Genomic DNA, 27590 nt, shown 5'->3' on the forward strand with positions numbered 1-27590 from the left:
AATAAAATAAAATAAAATAAAATAAAATAAAATAAAATAAAATAAAAGTATAGTAGCCCATAGAGTACATAAAAGCATCTGATTTTAATTGAACATTAGTTACTTAAATCTTAACAAGACTTGTCACCATCAGCTCATCCAGTGAATGAAAGTGGTAACTTATTTCATCAGGGGAAAAAAAAACAACGCAACAAAATCAAAATCCCTAACACTGGCAATGCCATTTCAGCATGAGGGCAGCAAACAGCTAAGCTCAAGTGGCAGAAACCATCAATAAACGAATTCCTACCAGCAAGTGACAGCCATTTCAGCATTTTTACTTACTTTACTTTAGAGAATATTCATCTGCAGTCAATCATACCAGGCAGTTTTTCATTCCTCTACCAACTAATTCTCACATCTTATCTTCGCCTGGATGTATTGGATAGAAAGATGCAAACATAGAAAAGGCTGATTTATAAAAACATGAGCATCTTTTACATCTGCTAAGTTTAGTATTTACTATTTGTTTCAGAAATTGCTTCTCTGCAGAAAATACTTGCTATTTCATGGGTACCTATTGCAATCCCACATTTATTTTCATTAAATTTCCTCATTTCTAAAGAAACCTAAGTTGTTCCAGCAAGATAAAAGCCAAAACAAGAACTGGACCCAAACAATAAAGTTGTCCCACTCAGATCTAAAAAAAAAAAAAAATAGAAGTTTGAATGTAAATGGGACTGCACGGATGTGATCTCCAGAACAACCTGCCACTGCCTCCTGGTCACCCATCCCAGTGGTACAGCCCCCAGGGAGCAAACAAAGCAAAGGCTAGCGCAGCACCCACAGTCTGACAGTGAGGAGATATGGGCAGGAATGGCCCAGCACAATGAGTGTGCTTACAAAAAGGGTGGCACAGTTTAATTTCGTATCGCCTTCAACACAAACTGTACAGCTATCTTTTAACACTAACGGTACAGCTATCATTTAACTCTAATCCATGCTTCAGAACTGATGCAGATGTCTGCAGAAAAGACATATCCTTTGGTGTGAATGCACTCAGAATTTAAAGCTGTCTACACTGCAGGTCTCTTGTAGACAGGAGGTAGATTCAGCAGTCCGTGTGCGAACTACCTCAACCAGTTACCATCATGGTATAATGAATAGCAGCATCACACCACACGTGGGGAGTGCAATGGGACAAATGGATGTCCACACACTGGAGCAGGAAGCAGCTAAGCATCAGCCAGCTTTGGGCAGCACACATTCTCATAAATATGCAAGATCAGTAGGTTCATGGTCTGTCAACTCGCAACACTCAGTGTTAGAGCTGAAGGACGAATGAATACAACCTGGCAGATGCAATTAGGAAGGAAAGCATAAGGAATGAAGCTTTCTTTTGCACTCCTGAACAGAAACTGATCATCATATTTGCTAAAAAGGGACCTAAGACTTGCAGAACTCATCCCCATTATACACAAACTGAGCATCTCTGGAAGGAGTTCACTGGAGGCAGTGAAGCAAGCTCTGAGTCGAGCACCTTCCTACTGAACACATAACAAACTGTTCTTAATGTAAACTCTACAGAATAATGCAACTTTCAGCATTATAAGAATTAAGCTACTGGAAAAGGAATGGCAAACTGTCTTTACCCCTTCCAATTTGCAGCAAGGCCATAAAAAGTTCATAGTGCTCAATGTGAAAGTTGGCACTTTAATGCTTTGTAAAGTAGCAGCTCTCACACTAATCTGTAAATACTAATACACTGAACCAGATTTGTTTTGTAGTTGTTGCTGTTTTAACAGCGATTTCAATATTAAAGCATGAATGTCTACCTATGAAGAAAGAAGGTTTTTCTTTCTGAGAGAGTCATGTGGAAGGTTGAGCCTCTCTCTTGCCACTGCCACTATGAAACACTGATTGCATGTTGGACTGATCCTCTTTCATAGGCATTCTATTAGCTGGGAGCTGTCTGCCTCTGTCAGCACAGAACTGTCACAAATGCTTCTGCACTGAGACAAATATTGGATGAGGCAACCATCTGCACACACCAGTGCTGCATTTGGCTGCTTGGTTGGTTTTGTTGTTTTTTTCCCCACAAGTCACCTTTTAATATAAGGAATGAATGACTTCCACGTCAAGCTTCCAGGAACCAAATACAAATTTAACATGCTATCAGATACAATGATACCATTGCTCAAATATATTACAGAATTAATTTACAGAAGAAAAAAAAAACTTTATAGGGCTGTTGGAAGGGACATAGTGGACAGGAAACCAACTGCACCTCTCAATTCTGTATTTCTGACCGAGTCTGCAATGGAAGCTTGTGCGCAGGATGAGATAAAGCTGCTGAAGATCCAGCAACCTCATTTCCAGAAATTATGTGATGTGTCCAGATATTATCACATACACACATTGGAAATACAGAGATAATTCAATCCTTTCTGTATAGTGAACTTGTTCTGTATTAGTAAAAATTAAATATACTTGTAATACCAGGTAGTTTTAAATACTAATAAAGTAGCATATGGCGCTTCTACCAGCATTCTACAAGTGGTAGACTCTTAGATGTGAAAGGAGGTGAGACAAAAACCCAGAAAAAATAGACAACCTGCAAGCAATCCAAATGAGACTGGGTCATAGGGTACTCAGTCACAGAGTGCTGAATACGAGGGTTCTCTGTAATACCAGTTAAAGAAAACAGATTGGATTAAATGCTGGCACTTACAGCCTTAAAATACTTACACCAGAATGCACCAGCAAATTCTTCAGATGGCTTCAGATGTATCATCTTTATGCAGACTTTTCAAAGCTTCCTTATAAATTCCTTTTCAAGCACAACAAATACAAAGATACAGCATAGATGGAAGTTACTGCACAAATAAATATTTGTGATAAAAGGAAGTAACAAAGGTCAACCACAACTAAGCCACATTCTCCTAATATAAGAGAAAAATCTCAATTTAAAATTGTTTGTGTAATCTAGAATTCAGGGACAGCTTAGTCAGAGAATTATATGCCACCATTAAGACCTTTTCCAAACAAAGAAAAACGACCTAAATATCTGATGCTATATATATATATAAAGGTACAATCTAGCCAAGGACTACTCCCACCTTCTGCTGGAAATTCTGAAGGCCATTCAATAAACCTGCTAGGAATACACATCCAGAGACTTGCTAGGAAATGCACATCCAGAGACTGGTTGTGATATTACTTAATACATAGTGACCAGCTATATAGCAAAGATCATAAACGCAACATCCCTCAAAATATAAATCTTCACATTTATAGAACAAACAAGCAACTAAAATAGGAACAACCTGATTTCCTCTAGAATCCTCCCTTTTTCCCAGCATCTCAATACAAGGTAATACATCCATAGGACAAACTACCCACAGCTTAGAGCAGAGTACAGATATCGTTAGCTCAGAAACCCTGCCGTCATGTTAGCCTTTGGTTCACGCTGATACCAAAGTCTCTAATGCAGCCTTGAGGCCTTGCAGCCTGGAAGTTCTCTTTCTCTTTTTGCTATAAATCTTCCTTTGCTTGCCAGGGGAATGCTTGCACAGGGAGCTCTCTGCCCTTTCCAATATTTCTTGTGCAGTATTCATTTCAGCAGGGCAGACAGTAGCTATTAAGAAGAAAAAGCATTGCTTCCCAGGCGAAGGAAAGAGGGACAACAACACAACAAAACCCAACTCTTATCAGAGCTGTGAATTAATCACTTAAAGAAACTGGAAACTTAACTAAGCCACAAGTGCTGCTCAGGAACTGTATGGCTGCAAGGTCTGGACACACCGTGTGCAGAGAAGGGCAGTGAAGCTGTGAGGGATCTGCAGCACACATCTTATGGGGAGGGAGCTGGGATGGTTCATTCTGGAGAAGAGGAGACTGAGGGGAGACCTGATCACTTTCTACTATTCCTGAAAGGAGGTGGTGCACAGGTGGGCATTGGCCTCTGCTCCCACGTAACAGCAGGAGGATGAGAGGCAATGGCCTCATGTTGGACCTGGGGAGGTAAATGTTGGGCATTAGGAAGAATTTCACCTCAGAAGGAGTGGAGATGCCCTGGCACAGGCTGCCCAGGGAGGTGAGGAAATCACCATCTTTGGAAGTGTTTGGGAAACACTGAGGGACAAGGCTCAGGGCGCAGGTGGAGGTGGTCTGACGGTTAGGCTGGATGGTCTGAGAGGGCTTTTCCAACCTGTATGAGTCTGTGATACTATGATAGGATGATTTCTGTTTTCCTTGATGGATACTCCAGGAACCAAGCACAGTTCGTCATCTGCCACAAAGGTTAAATTCGTATTTCTTGCTTCTTATCACAGGAAAACAGCCAGCTAACACCAGCAGGCCAAACAAAACCATGGTACATCAGCATGTCACTAATCCCCTGAAAATGTTGAACCAGAACACCGGTTGTGCCAAGCGTTTAAAACCCATGTATGTCAAGTACTTCTGACTTGACTCAGTAAAAAAAAAAAACCAGCAACACTACGTCAGGCCAAAATTTTGGGGGGTACAGTCCAATATCTAGAGATGAAAGGATGGAAAACTGCTAATTTGAAAGTAGGAGAGAAAGCCAAGGAAAGGACTTTGAGCCTTAAAGGATTAGTGAACTTTTTCCTATGTACTTCATTTGGATAAAACCAATCTGTTGTTAGCAGTTGGTAGCTACGGGTTTTGAAAAGTGGTACTTGTAACTAACATTAGGACAGTAATACTCCATTCTTTAACATAAGAATGCATTGTACATAGAAATAAAAGAAAAAATCAGTGCTATGAACCATACTACAATTCATTTGTTTGCTACACAGCCCTATTATTAATCTAAAAATTCGATGATAAACTGAGCAAGTTTGATTAATTACACATATCAATTCATTTTACTACAGAAATATAAAAATATACACATGCTCTAATTAAACCATTAAAACCTTTATGTCAAGCTAAGCACTAAAATATGCTACGAAATTAGTGGAATAGCATTTATTTCTAGCAAATTCTCCTACGTATCTAGCACAGTGACAATCTGAAGTACAATTAAATTGCCCGTATTTTAGGAAAGGCTCCTTGCACAGCACATCACTGCTCTGGGGCTGCTGAACTCAGAATTTGCTGAACGCAAGAACTGAGCTTACTGGTACTTAGCAAGGCTCCTGGCAAAGTACACTCAGAAGGAAGGGAAAGATTATCAAGTTTCACCTCATTAGAAAACAGAAAATATTCAGATTTAACCTTTTTACTCAGAAAATATGCTTCTTGCTTTCAAAACTGGCATGGGAAAAACTCACTTGAAAGCATATCAAGGATACTAAATTATGTGTAGAAAAAAAAGTGAAATTGATTGCAATTCTTCTTACCTTTTAAAATTTTAGCTCTGGTTTTGATTCTTATGGGAGTTTTGCACTTTAGGCTTGATTGTTCACATGTTCTAGATTTAAACGATGATTCCCAAGCTTAGAACTAAATTTTTTTTCTGTACTATCTACCATGACAAAGGGGTGGGATCAGGCTCCTGCTCCAGAAATCAGAGGTACATGCCCACAGCCACTGTATCATGCAGAAAATGTCCCACTTCTACCTAAATACCCGGGGGGATATTTACTTGGTTTATGCAAAATGTCTCCCAGAATCCAACTTCTGCAGCCATTCTGATCCTCTGCCAAAATATGACATTATTTTGTAAATGGTATCGATGTGTTTACATACTAGTACATTTTCATTGCTTTATCTTCTTTCTAAACCTTTCTGGTTCATGTTTTCAGGGGTTTTCTGTTTTGAAAGCCTAGAATTTCAGTTTTGGTGACAATTTGAAATTGAAATGCTGTGTTACTTCTTGTATAATTGTAGTGTACATGCACATCTTTGAAATGCAGTAAACAAGAATGAAATCTTTTTGTATTTTAAATAAGTGCCTACCAGAGAAGAAAAGGTTGATAGAGAAAACAGTGAGTCAACTTTCTGAATGTGTGTCTGTTAATAAAAAATATGTATTTAAACAAGATAAAAAGGATTCCAAGACCGCTTGCAGTGATCCTGTGGCAAACTAAAGCAAAACTCAGTGTTATTACAGCTTATTGTGGAAATGCCAGCTCACAGCTAACAAGTTTGCTTTACAGAAGCAATTTCCCTGCATGACCCACACTGGCTATTTTTGAGGTATTCCAAATACGTATTTAAAAGGAGAGAAGTGCAAGTTTGATGTTCCTGTACGTCAGATTAATTGCTAAGAAGCAGCTCCCTCTGCCAGCATGGGACTATGGTTATATGGTTTGAAACCATTTCCCCTTGTCCTGTCACAGCAGATGCTTCTAAAGAGTCTGTTGCCTTCCACATCAGTCTGTCTTCATATCAGCCTTACTGCTACATCATGGTACGTGTGCAACGATGGGCAGTGTGTGCAGGTACTGGATGAAGGTCTCCATCCTCTCCAGTGGACCCCAAGGCCACCACAGCCCTGACAGCATTCTTCTGGCTCAGCCTGCCTGAACCCCTTTCTGCCACAGGTGACTGTGGCTGCAGTAAGTACGTACCTGTGCCTCCCTGCTGCAGGATGATAGGAGGCGTGCTCCATTGGGGTCAGATGCAATTTCACAAGATCATAGCACTGCAAAGCCACTTTAATAAACTTCAGAACTGGGAACTGCGTTGGATGGTACATACAGATTTTGCTGCTCTTTCCCACAATGGTATCTCCTTGGCAACAAGAAAGTCATAAGGGAAAATTCTTAGACTTCAATAATCCATTTATTTATGTATTTACTAGAAAAGCTCAAGCTTATAATGTATGCAAGTCTGACACACCCCCAGAACTGTCATTTGCTTTGTATAAAGTGAGCAACTGTGAGTGAAACAAAATACCCTTTATCAGAAGCCAAACCTCCGAGGAAACCACAGAAGGGAAGAAAAACCCAAGGACTTGACTGAAACTGACAACAACTAGAGCAATGCGTACACATTGCACAAGCCTGCTCTGTCTGAGGGCTGGGTTCTTTCCAAGGCTGTGCAGCTCTGTGGGGCTTGAGGTCTCTGTGGATGGGACATTTGTTTTGCTGCTGCTGTTTGTGAGATTGACTTCACACCGAGGTTCAGCAGAACTAAGTGGTATGATTTATTTCTGCAGAGACATAAATATTGAAAGTACTGCCTACTGAAAATGAATATAGTCTTGAGAAGCAGGAAGTTATTCTCCTGGATGCCTCTCTGTCTAATACATTTGGCCATAAGTCAAATTATGGTAACTAAAGATCTTTGTGCATGAATCCTGACTTTATAGTACTGAATTAGAAACCACGTGTCAGAAGTGAGCTCAAGCTTCATGAAAGCTTCTGCCAGACCTGTGTTTGTACAGTCCTGCCTCTCACCATGACTGCCAATGGATGTCAAGCAGCAGAACACACAGGATACCCACACCTGCTCTGTGCCTCAGTAAGTTATCCCAGCTCTGACACTGTGAGGTTGAAGCAGGCTGGCTAATGCAATAAGTTTAGAGCAGTTCATTGCTCTCTGCCCAGTTGTCTTTGAAACATGATTTTCCTCTGTAGTTAAACTACTGTAATAATTAGAACTAGAAAGGTTGTCTAATGTAAAATCAACAAAGCTGAACTGAGTTGAGTAATTTAAGGCAGCTGAAGATGTAGCTCCATTTCAGACTCAAAGCACCTAGAAATCTAACAAATTTGAAAAGAGAGATCTACGTTTTCCCAAATGAGCTGTACAGACACACTCAAGATCCCTGCTTTTCTCAGCAGGAAACACCTAGTTGATCTTGCTAACAACAAGAGTTTCTTTCAGAACTCAGCCATTCTCTGCATCATCACTCAGCATCACTTCTAGTCTGAACATTTGAATGAGGGCTCAAAGTCCTTTCGTCTCTCCAACCACCACGCAGAGATGGGTAAGCACTGTTTAAGCAGGGCACTCAATAGCCTTAACTCCTTGTAATATCAAAGATTTACAGTTCAGATTGCTGCATGTTCTTTCAAGGGACTCGTGAATTTTTGTTGTTGTTGTTGTTGTTGTTAAAAAGAAAAATGAATGAAAATTGAATTCATAAAAAAATGAGGTAGCGTACGCCTACCTAATAAAAAAGATTGGTTGGAGGAGAATATGGGTTTAGTTCTTAACACAAACCTTAACATAATCAAGGCATCCCACACCTGTGCAACATTCTGCTTCTTAAAAATCAGACATTTCCCACATGCTATGCCTGATGAGAAGAAGCATGCAAGGAGGCAAGTTATCTTCCTCAGAAGATGAAAAAAACACAGACAACACTGAGCAGCTTCATCCTTCAGCCATTTCAAACCATCAGAGCTAGAACAAAAATCTGCATCCTTGCCCTTGATTTGTTTGGCACTAAAAGAGCTAAAGAGCGAGGGGAAGAAAAATTTAAAAAGATAGTGTAGGCACTGTATAAAAGATACCGAGACTCTGTATTTAGTTATCATTATAGCAGGCATTTAAGAAAAATTGTGTCTCTATTCCATCATGTAAGCTTAGAGTTAACAATCTAAACCATACATGCTGCTTAGATATGGCTGTGTGTGAACATGCCATTACAAAATTCATACAAACCAAGAGGTTAACAAGTATCTACAGGAGCCTGGGGAGGAAAAGCCTTGTCCCACCATGACTCTACCCTTTTGCTATGGCCCACAGGAAGTTACAGGGAAACAGGCAAACCTGTTCATATGTTCTGCATGCTAAATCATGTTGGTTTTGAGGTGGTTTTTTTTTTCCCTCTGTATTCTTTAACCATATAGATTAATCCAATTCTAACAGAGAAAGGTTATTTTTTCCCCAAGAAATGAAGGAAATAAGAGATCTAAAGATCACCATTGGTTTTCTAGAAGAATACAATTTCCAGAAACGGTACTAGAATATGCATTGTGAAACTTCTGAAGCAATCAGCTATAACGTGTGTTACATGAGTAAATCTGGCAGTTCTCTCCTTCTAACTCATCTTTAAGTATTTTAGTAAAACTTTGAAAGCCAATTAGCATTTATTCCATTTCAGCAAGTCCCTATGGTGAAAACAGATTTACTGTGACCTAGTACTTACAAAACAAAGGAACAAATGTGTATTGCTAAATGAGGTCACATGCAAAGAGAACCAGATCAGAACTCTCATGAACCACTCTGATTGAGTTCACATACTTCCAGCACGACTGACTGGCTTATTGATTTGTCCAGACTGAATATGAGCATCCTGCATCTTCCTCCTCTTATGCCCTTGAACTTCCTGCTAACACGGCGTGATTTTGAGTTTGTTCCTCTGTTAAAGTCGGTGGAAAATGGCTAACAATAGATTGCTTTACCTGATAGTGGATAATAACTTATTTTCTCAGCTGAAATCCATCTTATTTACTGTTCCTAGAGTGGAAATTTGCCAGAGCTCTGCTTTTTGATTTTTCCTTCTACCAATGGAATTCCAAGTTGCTTCTTTCTCCCATTTTCTACATATCTTCTTGACTCAGTCCAGTACTTTATGTCTTAAGCATGCTTCAGAATTCAGTTCAGGCCCTTACGAACTTCAACTTTTTCAAAACCACAATTTAAGACAATTTTTTTCCTGTTTTCTAAATAAATACTGTGATGCATACAAGCTGTGCAGAGAAAATAAAACTACGTGGCCATAAGAAATTCATACATAAAAAGCACAACAGGCAGATCTGTACTGATAGAGAGGCACAGATATTTAGTCACAGCACTCCATTCTCTGCTGCCTCCAGGAATTTTTATTTTCTCTGCTTCCTGGACAACTCAGTGCTCCTTTATGCACTAAATTTCATGAGAAATTTCATGTTGGTATGTGCACAGCTGTTTGATTATCAGGATTTCCTTTGTAAACTGACAAGTTGCATTGGTACTTTCATCACTTGCTTACATTCATACTCCAATCTATCTTAAACACTGTGCACTTTTTAGCAATTTTCTGCAAACTTTATATTAGAGATGTAGGATAACAGCTATGGCTAAAAGTTTCTCTATGAGGGAACAGCTGTAGGCTTTGCTATTACAGCCACACAGGTGCAGACCAAATAAAATGATAAAACGTGAAAGCATAACTGTAACTCATAAAAATGTAATGAGTTATAAAAATGCAAGTGCTGCAGCAGCTCAGAAATTTGCCTTCTGCACAATGCACTTCAGGAGAATCACCATGGTCAAACCGCAAAGCAACTTTTCTCAACACCCAAACTGACACATTTTGGATGGAACACACACTGTAAATGTTGGTGCAGTTGACACCAGGTACGTACCTGACTGTATTTCTAAACCACATCCTTTTAACTTGTGCCTTTGTCTTTCAGAGCATTCCAACTGCTAAGTGAAGATTGTGCTTAATCTTTTAAAACTGATCTAATCAAAATTATCAAAGCAAACACCTCTCTGCTACTTCAAGGCCACTTCCAGTCATTCTTGTTGCCATAAGTAATGAGGGGAAGAAGCTGCTGGTTTAACAGCTAACTTAGTCTGCCTGCACACTACGTGAAGTGCTGTGGATCTCGAGTGCAAAGGGAGAACTGACCTCTGCACCTTGTATTGTGTCAAACACACGCACAAACACATCCGTTGCTTCCCATACCACCTCAATGCTTTGGTTTTTTGCACTCAACATCTCAGAATCTCAGAATCAAAGAAGAATCAAATCACTTGAAAAAGTGTACCATTCAGAGCTGCTTACCTGCAACGTGGTATTTACTGAAGGAAAGGACAGGACAAAGTAGAATGGCCTTAGACTAGAAAAGGGCAGATTTGGATTAGACACTAAAAGGCAATTCTTTATTCAGACGGTGGTGAGGCCCTTGCGCTGCTGACCAGAGAAGTTCTGGGTGCCTTATCTTGGAGCTGCTCATGGCCTAGCTGGATGGGATCATGGGCAGCCTGATTGGTGGGTGACCACCCTGTCCACAGTGAGGGGGTGAAAATAGGTGATTGCTAAGGTCTGTTCCAATCTAAGCCATTATATGATTGCATTTCCTTCCCATGTTTGTTGTGCCCTACAACAACATAGATATACCTAATTCTTTGCACAGGAGGAAAAGCTACAGACACAGATAACCAGGAGCTGCAGGTGACCACCACCTCCACCACCAAACACTGTGCACCACAGTGGAGCTGAACACAAACTAAGGCATCTGCATTACTTTCCACTCTGGAAAAGTAGGTTCTGACCACAGATTGGGTAGGAAACTCGTGGCTAGCTTGTGACAGCCTCAGCACTAACTTTGGCATTAAAACGTGTAGTAGGGTTTGCTTCCAACAAACGCACTTTCTTCATTAACTGCTCCAATTAGGCAGCAATCAGCACTGAACAGACCACATGGCACTCCCCTGATGGAGCACTGGCAGCTAGGTAAGAATACAGGATGCATAAAGCATGTTTTATGTGATCTAAGTGATACTTTGTTCAGCACTAAAACAGTTAAGTGCACGCAGCTGGCTCTCTCCAGTGCTCTCACTGATGGTGGCTCAGGCTTCATCTTTTTAGCTAGATAGACCATTAATTTCCCTAGGTGCTTATTATCCATACGAGAAGTCTTATTCCTGTGGAATCAAGTGTTTTATATCTGTGGCTTTGCCTGCGTAAGATCAGAGAGATGACCAAAGACCTTGATATTATCCTGATGTTATTACTCAGTGTGACATCTCCATGCCTCAGTCTCCTGAGCATACAGAAAGTAGGGTTATAGTCAATTTTGTTGCCAAATAAATCAAGCCATAATCCCCTTGCCCCTCCAAAATCCAGGATTTTTTTTTTTTCCCAGACAGTCTCGGTACCACAAGACATACTATATGACTACCTACTAAACTCTGTAGATGATGAATTACTGCCCTTTATTAGACAACTCAACTTACTATATATGCCGAATCACATAAAATCTTGAGATCTTATTCTTAGATTGTGTGCAATTTCTGCGAGTACGTTCTTCTCCTAAAGACCTTGCTTCTCAAGTTAAAAGCAAAGTGCGACAGTTTTATATATTAACTAAAGCATAAATTTTCTGAGAAGCGACAGGTGCCCATATGTCACATGAAATTGGTAGTAAATCTTTTTATCCCGGCACACTCTGCAAGCTTTGATATGTATAACTTCAGTAGAGCAAGCATAACAGTACAGCAGCGAATGCTTCACCTACACAGTGTAAATTGCTTTTCCCTTCCTCCCCCCCTTACATTTCTTTTTAACACACACTCATAAACACTTCCTTCCCTGTGGTGTGAGGTCAGTCCCTGAGAGCTGCCACTTCAAATAGCTCAATTCAAAGCTGCAGCTAGATTTCACACTCTTCCTTCACGTTACTGCCAGTGTAATTGGGACCACCTTTGTTAGCATCTTACTTTCAGCCTTCTACCAATTGCACTAATGTCAAGGACAGCTGTGCCTTTCATGCCATGCAGCACATTCACATGTAGTTTCTTTCTCCTCCTTTTATTTGCATCAGCTATAGAATCACTTTTCATCTGTAAGACCTGTTCAAAAAGAAGTAAATTAAAGTATCCAGATAATTTTAGCACATGATTTGGAGCAAGACTTCACTAATGTTACTCTCAGTCTCTTTTCTGTGATCTTCTTAAATGGAGCAACACTGCAAGGAGACTTCTGCTCCACGTCTAACACCAAGCTGAGAGCAAGGAGGCAGGAGCAGGATGTGATCCATCCCTCCGTACTCAGCTCTGGTGAGGCCGCACCTCAAGTGCTGCATTCAGTCTTGGGCCCCTCATAAAAGAAGGATATAGAGGCCCTGGAGCGTTTCCAGAGAAAGTCAGCAAAGCTGTGAGGGGTCTGGAGCACAAGTCTTTGGGGAACGTCTGAGGGAGCTGGGGTCGGAGATTGGAGAAGAGGAGGCTGAGGAGAGACCTCATCACTCTGTACAACCCCTGACAGGAGGTGGTGGTGAGGTGGGGGTCGGCCTCTGCTCCCAGGTGACAGCGACAGGATGAGCAGTGACGGCCTCAAGTTGCACCAGAGGGGGTTCAGGTTCCTTCTCAGAAAGTGTGTTGACATTGGCACAGTTTGCCCAGGGAGATGAGGAAGTCACCCACTGGCCCTGGAAGTGTTCAAGAAAAGGACAGATGTCACACTGAGTGACACTCTTTAGTGGTATGGTGACGACAAGTTGATGGTTGGACTAGATAATCTGAGATGTCTTTTCCAACCTTAATGATCCTATGACACATCTGTGTCAATCACTTGAGCTTTCTACCAGTCTGTCTCCACAGGAGCTCTCTCTGCAGGGTCAGCAGCTCTTCCCCTGAACCTTTTTGCACTGAAAGATACACGAAGGCTCATCTGTCAGCTTCGTCCTGCACCCAACACAGGATCTGCACTGACTTCAAAGAAAAATCCCATTTTCTTCTTGGATGACCAGGAAATAAAGATTTAGAGGAAACTAGTTGGTTTAGAGGAAACTAGCTAATGATAGAAAGAAAGGAGAGATAGTAAGTAGGAAGTATAAGGCAAGCAACTGGACACGTTTGACTACGTGCTAGACGTGCTCTGATTTGAAAGGACATTAGTTTGAAGGCACAGAAAAGGTTGGGCACCCAGACACTGTGGAGCCCAGAGGACTTGGCCTTGCTACTTCAGGCACTTACGCATTGCCTCTGGTGAAACACACACAGGAGCAGAGGACGACAGACAGTTGGAAGCCAGTTTGCACACCTGAGCAGTCATCCTCACATGTGCACAGCTTAATAAGGTGTGGAGGAGGATGCAGAATGGTAAACCAAAGCTGCATGCTGCAGAAAAATGCACCCTGCTGCGAGGAGCAGCCAGGCTCAGCTGTGACTGCTCACTGTCACCGTCACATCTCTGCTGACAACTGTTGTGCAACTGCTTTCACAGTCGCTCCATCCCTCAAACAGCTCTTCTGCTTCTATGAAAATACCTGGACAACCTAATTGCAAATAACTTAGCTGATACAAAAGTAGTGTGGCACTCATCCTCAAAAGCAGCTGCTGGAAACATGGGAAGTGAAATGAAAGAAATATGCAAATGAAGCCTTATCTCTACACCCACAATGCACAAGCTCATTTGCCTTAGTATTATCTACAAATGTCCTCCAGTAAAGCTTTCAGCTGATGCCACACAATTAAAATCACATCTGTTAAAATTTTGGTAACACTTGATAACATCAGTGTGGCAACACTGTGCTTTTGTTGAAGTCCAGGATGTTTAAGCCCACACACAAACTCACTTGCCACTTACCATTCTCAGTCAGGAGAAGACCCATGCTCCCTGAAAGCACAATTTCCATCTTCCACTGAGAATAGTTAATAGAGCAGGAAAAGGCAATGGCCTGAATTTAAAAGAACTGCAACATGGGAAAACAACAGAACTGTGTGATAAGCTGAGAATGAGGTGACAACCAGGCTTGCTCACAAGTCTGCCATTCATGACAGTCGATTTGCAATACTCTCCACAACAAGCAACCACCTCTGAAGATAAGGGTACATTCAACAGATTTCTTCACTGAGCACCTGCTTTCTGAGAAGCATGGTCTTCTGAAACCAAGGATTTGTGTCCTCCATTGTTTATATATCTTTGCAGGAATACTACCAGCACATGAGATTCCTCCAAATGGATTCAGAAGCTTCCAGCCAACTGCTAGAAGGCATGTGCTTCCATGCAGATTAGGCTTGTGCTAATGAGCCAGCTCAAATATCCTTTCCGTAATAAATTTCCCAGCAATTGCATCTCTCTCTCACACTGAATCACGACACTGGAAATTGCCTATTTTTACTTGCCTTTTCTTGCAAAGTAAAATCTCAAAACACATCACAGCTTCTTTTTATAAGCTGCATGAAAGCATTAATTACAGAAAAGGAAGAAAATTTTGGACAATTTTGGACTTGCCATTTTTCAGCAGCGTCCTCTGAGGGACCAGTCACAAAGGGCACACGATGCAAGGCTGCAAATTGCAGGCAGGACGCATTTCTCTATTTAACCAGCTCTAAAAATGCTGAGCACGTGGCTAATAGGGAAGTACTGAGCGGAGGCAAAGGCCAAAGAGGAGCTAGGTTTATTTTTCTTTTGTCATTTTCTCAGCATAAATAAATACAATTCATAACCTTTATAATATTGAGACAAGTGAGATTAAGCAACTCAACTCATCACCATGAACTGGAAAATCAAGTTATAAAAAAATACCCTTATGTTTAATAACCTTGATGGCAACTACCATCCAGCTGAAAACACAATGAACCCACGGAAGATGCTTCATTCCCCCAGCCTGAAAAAAACAGCTCTTATCATCTGTTTTGGTTTTAAAAGTCAAAAAGAAAAAGACAAGGCAACTCCCAGTCCACTTCTCCCAAAAAAACTGTGATCAATGGAAACCCAATCTGAAGATTAAGAGAGATTTCAGGGAGTTAACTAAACTAATCGTAAATAAAGGGTATACCACATAATCAGAACTCACAAACTTCATGAAATACTTAGACCAAATGCCTTCCTCCTCAAGGCAAAAGCCTGTCATTGCTCATGTAAAAAATGAAGAAATAAAAGACACTGTAACATAGGCTGAATATTTTCCTTTGGAAAAAAAGATCATATTCATTAAAGTGATAACTGCTTGCTTATTAGACAACCTATCCAATGCCCAATGACCCCTTGCAAATGACTTTTTAAGGTATCAAATAGGTGTGAATTAAATAAAGTTTTTATTTTAAGTTACATAGTGAGAAAATTAGCTAATGACCCAGACAAGGTATTCACTATTATTCTATATAGCTGACCTTGCTTGAAGAATTTTACATCTTACAGAATTTGTCATATGTCATACAAAACTCATATTGAAGCCTACTGTCATAAGGAAAGAACAGCAAAAGCTTGAAAGCTTTAAAGCAACAGTAGGTCACACACTTTGCTTGCAGAAATTATTTCTCATAAGAAATCTACCACGAACAAAACTGCTTGACCCTCAACTCCCAGATGTGAGCAAATGTTAGGATGCTGCACATGCCTATGCCTAGACGAATGACTGCAACAGTAAAAACCAGTGACAGTGACCTTTCCAGGAGCAGAATAAAGGCCATGAGAAAAAAGTAAATATAAGATACAGAATGGAAAACCACAGCAGTAACAACACAGAGGTGTGAACGAGAAAACCTTCCAAGGGAAGGCTTCCTTTTGTTATCTTCTCAAAGCTTTCAAGACATGAAAGATTAAAGAAAATTCTTCCCCCTTTTTTTTACTGTGTAGCTGTTTAACAGTAGGAGCAGGGAAAATATCACCATTATAAATGCAGTGTCAAGCAGTAAACACGATGGTAGTGTACATACACCTAATTGGATTCACTGCTTTTCCCAAATCACCCACATACTGAACTTTTCCCACCAGGAGAAAATGTGTTAATGCATAGTATTTTTGTCTTCTCAAAGTCTTTATAACTGCAGCAAAGGACAGGTGAAATTATTCAGAGGTTTGTAGACTGAGTCACCTAACAAAACACTGGGAGCTTGTTCCCAGCAAGGTAAGGAAACGAGATGAAGTGGAAATCTTACTGATAAGGACTAAATCCCAGAGTGGGATCAGATTAATGCCAGTGCGTTTAGAAAAAGCAACTGACTGAACAACAAGAGGTCATGCGTTGAGGTTTTGTAATGAACTGACCTGCAAGCAAGTGCCCATTTTTCTCAGAATAGATGGATGGTGGATGGACTCCAGTAGCAGCAGGAAGCCATGCCCAGCGCTTCTGTGACGGGCTGCACACCTCTGCAGAGAGCATCATCAGAGGGGGCAGGCTGGAGATCAAGGCTTCCAGTGTGGACAACAGTAAAAAACAAAGGTGTTCCATCTTGGCTCCATCTCTCAACCTCTGTACATGACAAAATGACCTTCTGTTATAAAAAGGTACCAGCATGTGGCTGATACTGAGGGGAAATCAATGTACTGAGGGAAGACGTGCACCCTATTCTATGCATACCAGTTCTTTTATAGTTCTTTTACTGAAGCCCAAAAAAAATGCTTCACTGTGCCCAAAATAGTTGAACATGTCACTTTTCTATTCTCTGTATTTGTAGAAAGGGAAAGAATAATCAGATGCATTCTTCTAAAAAAAAAAATAAAAAAAATCTCATTTTCTGAGCTGTACGCACAGCGGCACGAAGCTCGAGCCCTTCCCCAGGAGCTCACTACTTGACTGCTGCATGTGATACCAAGTAAGGAGCGCGTTCAGTACATTTCAGAAAACAAACCTAGATTGAAACGAGCTCCTTATTTTTACAGAGATGATGATCTTCCTCCAGTGGGATCACTGAATCGCCCCATTTTGTCTTATCATCTTCACTTTTCTAGTACTTGACAAAACGTTCCCAGAATTTTTTCCATTACCTTCCATAGAAAATGAGTTCAAGTCTGTATTATCTTTACGTATTCGGAAGGTAACGTGTCTGAATCAAACTGCACCCAAAGTGAATAAAAGCCTATTTGGATACAGGGAGAATGTATTTTAAAGGTACTTTCATGCGAGAGAGTTTCATTTGTTTGTTTTTAAATGAGAAGAATTGACACATTTTAGAAATACATTTACAGTGCAGCATAACAAGATAATGATTTCATAGCAACCTTAGCGAACATCCTGCATGAAGGGAGAACACTTCTGTTTTTAGGTGAACATAATACAAAGCAAAGGAAGACGAAACTCAAAAATCCAGTAATATTTTCCCCTCTACATTCAATCGTCCCACTTTGCAGCTCGTACACCTCTTGCTGTCACTGGCCCATGCCAAAAATATTGCTCTCCTCTGCCAGAGCTAACACAACCCTAAGAAATAACAGACCTTCTGGTCATACTCTTCAAAACATCAAGTGTAGGAGAATATTCCACCACATACTACATGTACAAAAAAAATTATTTAGGGATTGTGTCATGGTTTTATGATTTTTTTGGTCATCAGTATTCCACACCATAACATCATGTAATGCATTGGGGGTGGGGTTTGATATCTGCCGAATGTTCGTCCGTCGGAGAAGAACTACATTTCCCCAGGAGACTTTGCGGTCAGCAAGGGGATATAACTCCAAGCAAGGTCACCTGATCCTTCTTCTTCGCCTGCTCTTCGCTGTCTGCGCTTCGCTATCTGCGCTTCGCCGCCTGCGCTTCGCCATCTGCACTTCGCCGTCTGTACTTCAGTCGCTCAACTGGACTGCACTTCTCACCCCAGCATTGTGGTGAGGTCTATACAATTCAAACAGACTCTCTCTCTCTCTCTCTCTCTCTCTCTCATTGTATTTTACTAATACTATATTTAGTAAAATCATTTGTTCCACCTCAGATCAGTGCTGTTGTTTTCAAGTATTTTGGGGTCCCCTGCTTCCCCTTTCCCAGAGGCGCGGATCCGCAGATCCCTCCGCCCTGCTGGTCACGGAACTGGGCCGGACCAGCCCATAAACCGTTGACAGATTGGAGAACAGTTTAGGAGAGACGGGTGAGGAGACCTGCAGCAGCAGCAGGAGCTCCCAGCCCAATACTGTGCACTTGGCAGAGTGAAAGATCCAGGTCAGGTTCACAGGAGGCATTCCCTGATATTAACCATTTTGTTCCCTCTCCTTAGTGTTCCAAAGGTATGAGTAGAGTAGAGTAGAGTATGGAAAGGTATGAAATATTTAAAACTGTACTTGCTGGCTCTGTTTTAATATGTCCTTTCTGTTATTCCATCTTGTTCATCTGTTTTCCTAGTGACAGTATTTCTTCCTCAATCCCAACTTTTCCTGTTTTCCTTAACATGTGTGGTTGGGTGCTCACCCTATTTCAGATAAATGCTTGATCTAAATTCATTTTGCTGCAACAGCTGCTTGAAAACACTCATGTCTCTGTGTATTTGAAAGGCAGACCTTGATATCAGGACGGAAACAGTGGAGCAACACAGTATATCAATGCAAGAGCAGAGTGCTATTTTCTTAAAGGACTACAAAAGTTAAAATAAAATGGATAACTTATTTTAATACTGTTAAAAGGATCTCATTATCCATGCTCTGGGCTAAGAGTCTGGGAGCACACGTCCACCTGTGTGAGAATACTTCAGGCAACAGGAATGCAGGATCTCTGGACCTTTGAGTCTGAAAACAACTGTTTCTTCCACTTGTGGTAACTTCCCTCACAGAGATGCTTTTACAGAACTGCAATATGTAGGAGATCAAAGGTAAGGTCTCCAGTACTGTTCATCTGTATTTAGCATTGTATCATGTGGGCCGTGTGTAGTCTTACCCTCCCCAGTTGAGATGAATTCCAGTAGCCAGAGCCCTGTGAGGACATTCAAGCCACTACAAGCCACTATCTTATCTTTAAAAAGGAATACAGAGAAAGCATTTTTTTTTTCCTACCATCAGTGCAAATCAGGTCCTTTTTTTCCCTCCTATTCAGACTTTTCCACCTATTAAAATTTTCATGCAGCCTGTGTCAGTGCCACTCTCTGAACACCTGAGCAAATAGAAATGCAAGCTAAATTTGTTACTATTTTCTCCTGACAAGTTTAGGCACATCACAAACCTAACACAGCTACTTGACATTTCCACTTACCATAGTGGCAGGCTACACGATCAGCAGTCTGCTGGCTGCAAACTACACCTCCTCCCACTGTACAGGCCAACTGTGACCCCACTGAGCTCTCTGGATTTCTGAATCACTACCAGCTTCCCATGTTATCGGGCAGCCAAAGACTCAAACCTACCCATGCTTCATTCTGGTGCATCTCTATCATCAAATTGTTTGTCTCCTTCTGTTCACTGCTAATACCAGCACAGCCACTCGTATCACAGAACGGCAGGTGTGCTCAAAGGTCCCCCGGCGCACCCCACTGCTCTGTGAGGTCCGTCTTTATAACCCACACGTGCTTTGAGCACGGCAGTACAAAAGGCGGCTCAGACATGAGTCATTCTGTCCAAAACAATAACTCATAACAGATTTAATGAATCTCCTCCTAAGTATGTTTGGCATTTCTTCCTATTAATGGACATTAAGAATTTCTCACTGCCTCCAATTCTTCCCTTTCCAGATGTTAACCGAAACCCTTTACGTTTCCCCCCCCTACATGCACATGTACAAAGGTCTCACTGAAAGGAATGAAAACAAAAAGCAATTGCTGCTTATGTTTCCAAAAGATTGCTCCAATTTTCAGTCTCAAAATCTACAATTGCAGCCAGGTTTCACAGAAATCCTTTACAATGGGACATTTTAAAGCTGTCTACTTTCTGATGATTTTCAGAAGCTTAAGCACTCTATTTTCTAATTACTGTACTGCTCCCTGCACCATGCTCATCTGAAAAGCCACTCTCCTCTTTTTAGTGCATGCTGGCTTTTGGTTAGGGCTCTTGAACATAAAATGAGAGCTCTGCAAACAGCAATGGTGAGGTTTTAAGAGGACAATGAATGTATAAGCCATTTGGGGCATCTGGAATCACAGCTGGCTACGTACATTTTCAAAACAGTTTGCATTAAGAGATTGTACTTATCACTTTCTGCACCATGCAAGTTTGCTAATGCAATTCTGATCACTTCAATATGACTGGTTTCCTCCTATTCTGATAAAAATTGCTTGATAAGATACACAGAATACACACGTCAGACAGCTTTTCCCTTGCACCAAGAAACAAAACTTCTGTCTTGTATCATGTACACAAATGCCCACTCCAGGGATTCTCTTTGAGGGAAGCTGTCCATACACCACACTGAATCATGCATTCAAATATGATTCAGTTCTACTGATGCTTCTTTTCATCTCCCTCTTTGTTTCAATGGTCACATACCTCTCTCATTTACAGTGTGACAGTTCCCTCGTCACAGCACGACACAGAGTTTCGCAAGCTAAATCTAAGGCTGAATTCCAACTTTGTCACAAAATAAGGTGTCAGTATCACTGCAGGGCTGTTAGCTTTGATTTTTGCTCCTGCTATGATGACCATCTTTCTTTGAAACTGAGCACAAGTGACATCCAACAAGGCTATGGCTGCCAAATTTTATTTCTTTGGAGACTCTGAGTAACATCAAAATGACCTACTAACTAAAATAAACACTGGGAGACTAGCCTGAAACAAAAGCTGACCACTCAATACACAAAGAAATAGAATTTGTATCAAAGACACCATTAACAGCTTTAGCTGAGCCCTTTCTCACTGTAACCTCAAAGTGAGAAATAAATTAACAGAAGAAAAGATAATGAAAACCTTTGTTTTCCTCCCCTATTTTTCTTTTCTTCTGGAATCCAACATCAATCCAATTTAGAAGTACTATCAGCTTCTTCTGAAAGGATTATAAATTATCAGATGACATAAAATCCCCATGAGCATGTGCACATCCACCCAGCTTGTGGTTTAGACTGTTGCTTAGCTTGGCTATTTCGCATCTGTACTCCAGTCCTCAGTGAAGGCACACCTAAATATTCCAATTATTACAGTCAGTTAAATTTGGACAACTTGTTTAATAACTTAGAGTAGAAAAGTTAAGACCATGAACCCTTGATTTGACGTACTTTGGATCAGTGAACCATAGAAATGTATCACGGTAAAATAATATGATCCCTCATGAATAGGGCATGTATGACTCCACTTTGAGTGCCGACTTCCAGCCTGCAATCCCTTATTCTTCCAAATAAAGTAACAATGAAATTTAAAAGAATTAAACTTATTATTAATTTTGAAGCTTGCTGAGGAGCTTTTCTACGTGTTTTTCATTTCCAAGTATATTCACGAAAGTATATTCACCTCAGAGAGGCAGCAAATGGAACCAACTGTATATGAATTACAAACGTTCAGCAAACCTACAAAATCAGGAATCAGCTATATCTAACTCTACAGTCCTACTTCACGGTCATTTGATTTTGCAGCCTGGCTGTAATTACATATACTTTCCCCCACTATGATCAACAGTGACTGCGGAGCTGTTAAATCCTGAAGCCAGGCAGTGTGCTCTTCATGCCAGCTGCTCGTGAGATCAATGCTGCGATCTAGAATGTCAGCTCTGAAGGGATAATGTTGTGGGAGCTCTTTCAGGCAGCATCAATTTAACACTTGGTTTCAAATCATCAATAAAATTTAAGTGGAAACCTGCCAGTGCAGAAAGCCACACCTGCACACTGTCTGGGAAAAGGTTTTGTTTTGTGGCTTGATTGTCCTTACGAAAAATAAACTCATTAAGAATGACTATCACTGAATGTAGGCAAGGATCTCAACAAGGAAAGCTGATCAGTTAAACCCTGTAAACTGTTCCTCAAGTGCTAAGACCTCACTTGCGAGTTTTTGCCCCTATACTTACAACGCATCCATATTAAAGTTAGCATTGCCTGTTCATTTATGAATAGAAACGGTTTTTCCAGCCATTACAATTCTCTGCTGAACTTGTGCATTGTTCATTTACTCCCATGTGCGTTACTGTCACAGCTTACCTAAGGTGACACATGTTATCTCCTGTAGTGTGTCTTCCTGGCAAGTCAGAACCACTTGATTTTGCATTTGTGACAGGTCCACAAGAAAATTCCACCCTGGGAGCGAGCTGGCAAAAATACCATGCTTGTCAGATCTGGTGTAAAAGTTTGCCTCAAGCAACAGATGAGAAATACGCTGAAACTACTACCTGCACTCCAAGTATCAATTATTTACATACAACTTCAGGAGCGGATGCACCCAGCAGAACAAAAACTGCTTGCTACTATCAATTTTAAAGCCTCTCCTCATTTTAAATAAAACTAAATTGAGCCACGGAAATCAAGAGTTACAATAACACAAGGCAAGGGAGCACATGCTAGAGGATATTTTCACAGAGCAGATAACCAATGCGCAGCTAACATGACCTAGTTTATGACAAAGTTGTTTGAAAAAATAGTGTTAACGCCGAACCAATACAAGGTAACTTGAACTGAGCACACATAACAGCAGTTTTTCTCCTCCTTCACAAGGAAAGGGAAGCCGACTTAGAGAGTGAGGTGGCAGCACCCACCTGTGGTCATTCCTGCATGGAAGTGACCTCTTATAGCATTTCCACAGACTGAAAGTAGTAGCTAGTACTGTTGCTTCAGATTCCCCGCTCTGTGTTTCATTTGAATTTTCACACAGAACCCCAAATTACAGCATTTCTAATTTCAGTGAGATTGATAAATCCTCACAGGCACCTGTGAATAAATCTAGGAGTAACATAAAATGATTGAAGTGCCCATTCTTACAAATGTTTTCTTCTCTATTAGAAGAAAAAGTTACAGTTCATTGAAGTGAATTTTATTCAGATATACCAAAAGCCACATAGTTTAGAGATGACCTTTGCAATGGATGGAAAAGCAGGATATGTGCATTTTGTTCCTTGCTAGAGATGAGGCTTCAGGCAGCTCTCTTCTTTCATCCTTGATTGCCTGAACACTGTAAAAACGAGGAACTTTTATAATACCTTCCAAAGTAATAGTGCTATCTACCCCAGCAAAGTCACCTGAAAGGCCTGCCTGGAAGGTCCTTTGAGGTTTCCAGATCCAAAACGCTGCTACTTGCCAGGAGGGAAGAAGAAGAACGCTATGACAAGTTGGGCACTTGTCATCAATGAGGTGTCAAAACATCTCATTAAAGGTCAGGTTCACATAAGTGTTTTTGGAGGAAGTCAAACACAAACCAGATTTCCTGAAAATTCTTGATGAGCTGGGCAGCAGCTGTGCATGCCTCTATTTCAAAAGCAGATTCTTTATCTCAAAATCCTTGTGTTGCCTACAGCTAAGACACTTCCCATGCCTTGGGATATGCCACTTGTGAGCAAGATGAACTGCTCAGCACTCATTTTCAAGCCCTGGGAAAGTAAAAATTGAGGTATGTGGGGGTGTGCCTTGGTGAGATGACTGAGATGTGTTTAGAAAGCTTACCGTACAGCAGGACCACAGGGCTCTGCACATCTTGCACTACCTGTTTGATATTTCTAGCAGTTCTGCTGGTGGGCCTTGTGTCAGAGTACAAGCTAAAAGGTTCAGAGCTCTCACCCAGAAAGTGGAAGACTTGTGTTCAGTTTCCTGTTTTCTCTGAGAGGATTCAAAAGCACAACTCTCATTCCCTCATCAGTGAAGACACCTTGAGCATTTCCATCTGACGATGTCCTTGTGACTATAAAGTGAAATCATCTGCTCAGGAAAGAAAAAAGGAACAGAAGGAGGAATGCAGGTTTATGTACAAATACACCTTCTCCTCCACTTTGGATGTGGGCAAATTTCAGGGTGGAAAAGACTTGATTGTCACAGCTTTCACTTTGAAGCAGTGATATACTTGTAAATTCCAGGTTGAAAACTGTATGTTTTGTGGTTATTTCATCTTTTCAAATACAAGCAACCTAATAAATGTATATATCTCAAAGAGAATCAAGCAAAACCAGTGGCAGTAAAAAGTCATCAGGTGACCAGAAACTAAAAGTTTTCAGTATGTTTTCCTCAATCAATTCCTTTTAAGCAGCTTGTATCTAGTTTTGCAGAAGAAAATAAAATAAAACCTACATAGAAGTCCTAACATTTTACAAGTGCTATTAGCAGTGTACTTCAGTAACATCTGTATTGGCTGTATCCCTTAAAAAATATTTCTCAGAACCACAGTCCATCTCTTAAGAAGCAGCTATACAAATGTACATGTTAAAAACTGCTTCAAGTTCTTTCATGTCACGTCACTGGGTCTCGATGGAAGCCTGCACAGCAGTAGTCTTTCCAAACAAATATTTGTCAGTGTCTCCCAAGAATTCCTTTTCATTTCCTAGACCAGCTTTGAAGAACTATGTTCTCATCTGAACACTGTGGTCCTGCACAGGAAAGATTTTTTTCTGTCTGAAATACTCCGTTAATCTTTCCAACAGCCACATCAGGGATAACAGCCATCACATGTTGTCGGTTCCTATCTGATTCTACTCTGCAAGAATCCATTTTCTAGTCACCTACCTAGCTTTAAACAACAGGGGTTTTAAAAATGGAATAATCTGCAGATTTGGAATCTGCATTTGATTTTAGATTTTAGCAGTGTAAGTGGGTGCTCCTCACTTAATGGATTGCATTGACTGATTTCAAGAATGTGAAGAACCACTAATACTACTTTTATTGAGGAAACTATATTCGGGATCCCTCTCTTCCATCCCCATATATCGAAGAAATACACTTGCAAGGCAAATCTTTAGTTCCCTCTTTTATCTACAGCATAATAGACACAAGATTCCTGCAGGGAAATACTGCAAAGGAAAGGTGCACTTCTATGCAGCCTCACTGCAGCTGAATGTGTTTCTATGGGAGGTTTCTTACAAAGGAAAGAGAATGAATTATTTTCTGTCCCTCAACAAAGGAGGGAGAAAACCTTCAGAGGGTATATAATACAAGGAATGATGCGGACACTTGGAGTTTGACCTGTTAATAGCAGCATTTCAACACACTTTACACGTAATTAGTTTCACTTCCTTCTAGTGCTGAAGTACTCTCTGAAATTCACATACTTTCAACACAATATTTAAGTTCAATGCATTCATGTCTGTTTCACTTACACCCCAGCATCATGTGAACAAACACAACATCTTGCCCCTCTGTGCCAAATCAGAGTGCCAGCACACATCCTGATCCAGGTGCCACTGAGCCATCATTAGTTTCTTTCCTGGGCCCACACCGTAACCAAAACCAACTTAAAAAGGACAGCATGGTGCAGAAAGCTCCACCAGCAAGCATTGTGGCCTTAGCACATCTGTCCCCACAGGCAGGCACAGCCCTGTGCTTGCTAGGAGAGTCAGCCCTGGTAAGAAGCACAACTTTTAGAGCCTGCAGGCAGCGCTTACAGCCTGCCACAGTGTTCTCAGCACAAGTACTAGTACATTTTTCTTCATTTTCCTCTTCACTTACCATGTCCCTCTTCTGATCCTTTGGGGATACAGCTCTGCTCTACATTTTCATTTACTGAATGGAGGTCAAGGACTGCTGAGACAAATGAATTTTACGAGAAAGCATTACACTGTTGCCACTGCCAAAGGGTGAAGCATACAAGATGCACGCACATTTAGCTTTCAAAGGTACCCCAGTTTTTGCATTGTCAGTCTCACTGCCTGACAGTGCTGTGCCTCCTACAAACCCCCTCCTACGAACCCAGGACTGAAAGAAGTTAGCGGGGATTATATCTATCCTTCCCTAATACAAACTGCAGCTCCAACCCAGCATTGTGGGGTCGCTCTGGGACCAGCACAGAGCCAGTCATGGATTAAAGAGTCTCCTACAGAGACCAGGCCACAGCATCATCACCACCAGGCAGCAGCTGCCTACAAAGTGCAGCCATTGCCCTGTCTGTGCAATCAGACTGTATGTACATGAAGAAACAAAAATGTTGCAGGCTCATCTTCAACTTCAGATACAGCATGCAGGGAACAGGAGGAAGGATGGGAGATGGTAAGTAGTAGTGCAGGCAACACGGAAAAGAAAAACAATTTTTTTTCTAGTTGTTCTCTCATTCCTCTTCATATAAATGCTCACCTACTGGGAAAAAAAGTCCCATGATGGGACAGGCATTAGTTATGCAAGCTGAGGCATCAGGCTATGTTTCTTCCCAGCCAGCCCTAATTAACAAGATTAGGCTGTCCTCATATGTGTGTGCTGTTCCTGTCCCTTAGGAGTGTGTGACCATAAACTTTACATTTGTACTGCCATCACTTCTACTCGCCACGGATTCAGAAAACAGAACTCTGCCAAATTAATTGTACAACACTGAGGCAGCGTGTCAAAACAAACAGAGAAGCAAACAAAAACACAGAGCCAATTAAAAACAAAGCCGAATATTTCAACATCACATGGACCATATCCAAATGGTGAGAAGAAACTAGCTGTTAGATACATGAAGTATAAAATGAAGCTAATTTTACCTAAGCACTACTAAAGACACTGGAGTTCAACTTTTTTTACAGTATCTTAATGAACATACAGTAATTTAGTTGCAATCTACATTACTGTCAAAACTCCTACTTATAGAATAAACCTCTTTAAAATAAACCTCACGTAAGCTATGCTTCCCTTATAAATTATAAGTAAGCTTGTAACTGATGAGCAGGAAAATAAGTACTGCAAGGTACGATTTTTATCATAATTTGTATTTTTTAGCAACAGTGCATAAAGAAAGACAGGACAGGAAGATATGAAATCCTCCCAGATAGTCAGCAAGGCTAGAGTAAGGAAAGACAACGTCATGGGTCACAGTGCTGCCATTACTTACAGGGGTCAGTGCTGAATGAAGACCAGCTCTCACCCTTCAGAGCACTGTTCCTTCCTGAAGCTGACTGCACTGCTCCAGTCACTGGGGCAGAGCCCAGCAGTACATCAGATCCTTTACATTCATTACACCACAAGTGACAATGCACCGATTGAGATTGGTGAAAAATTAGTATTAAAAATGATATATGCATTGTTTCTTGATGCTATCGGCAACTCTGTCTTTCAAAACTCGGAGACATCAAAGCTGAAGATGCTTCAAACATCCTTGACTGCCTTTTGCAAACTAATTAGGCTGCTGTCTTATGAGAACAGCATGTTGTGATGTGATGCTAAATGTAGAGCTGCATAATGGTGAACGTTCTACAACAGTCATTCAGAGCTGTCCTGTTTAGTATGAGTTATTTTCTATGGCTTAA

The sequence above is a fragment of the Lagopus leucura genome, unplaced genomic scaffold (genome assembly GCF_019238085.1).
Source record: "Lagopus leucura isolate 7727_CA_CO unplaced genomic scaffold, USGS_WTPT01 Super-Scaffold_739, whole genome shotgun sequence".
NCBI classification, from domain to species: Eukaryota; Metazoa; Chordata; class Aves; order Galliformes; family Phasianidae; genus Lagopus; species Lagopus leucura.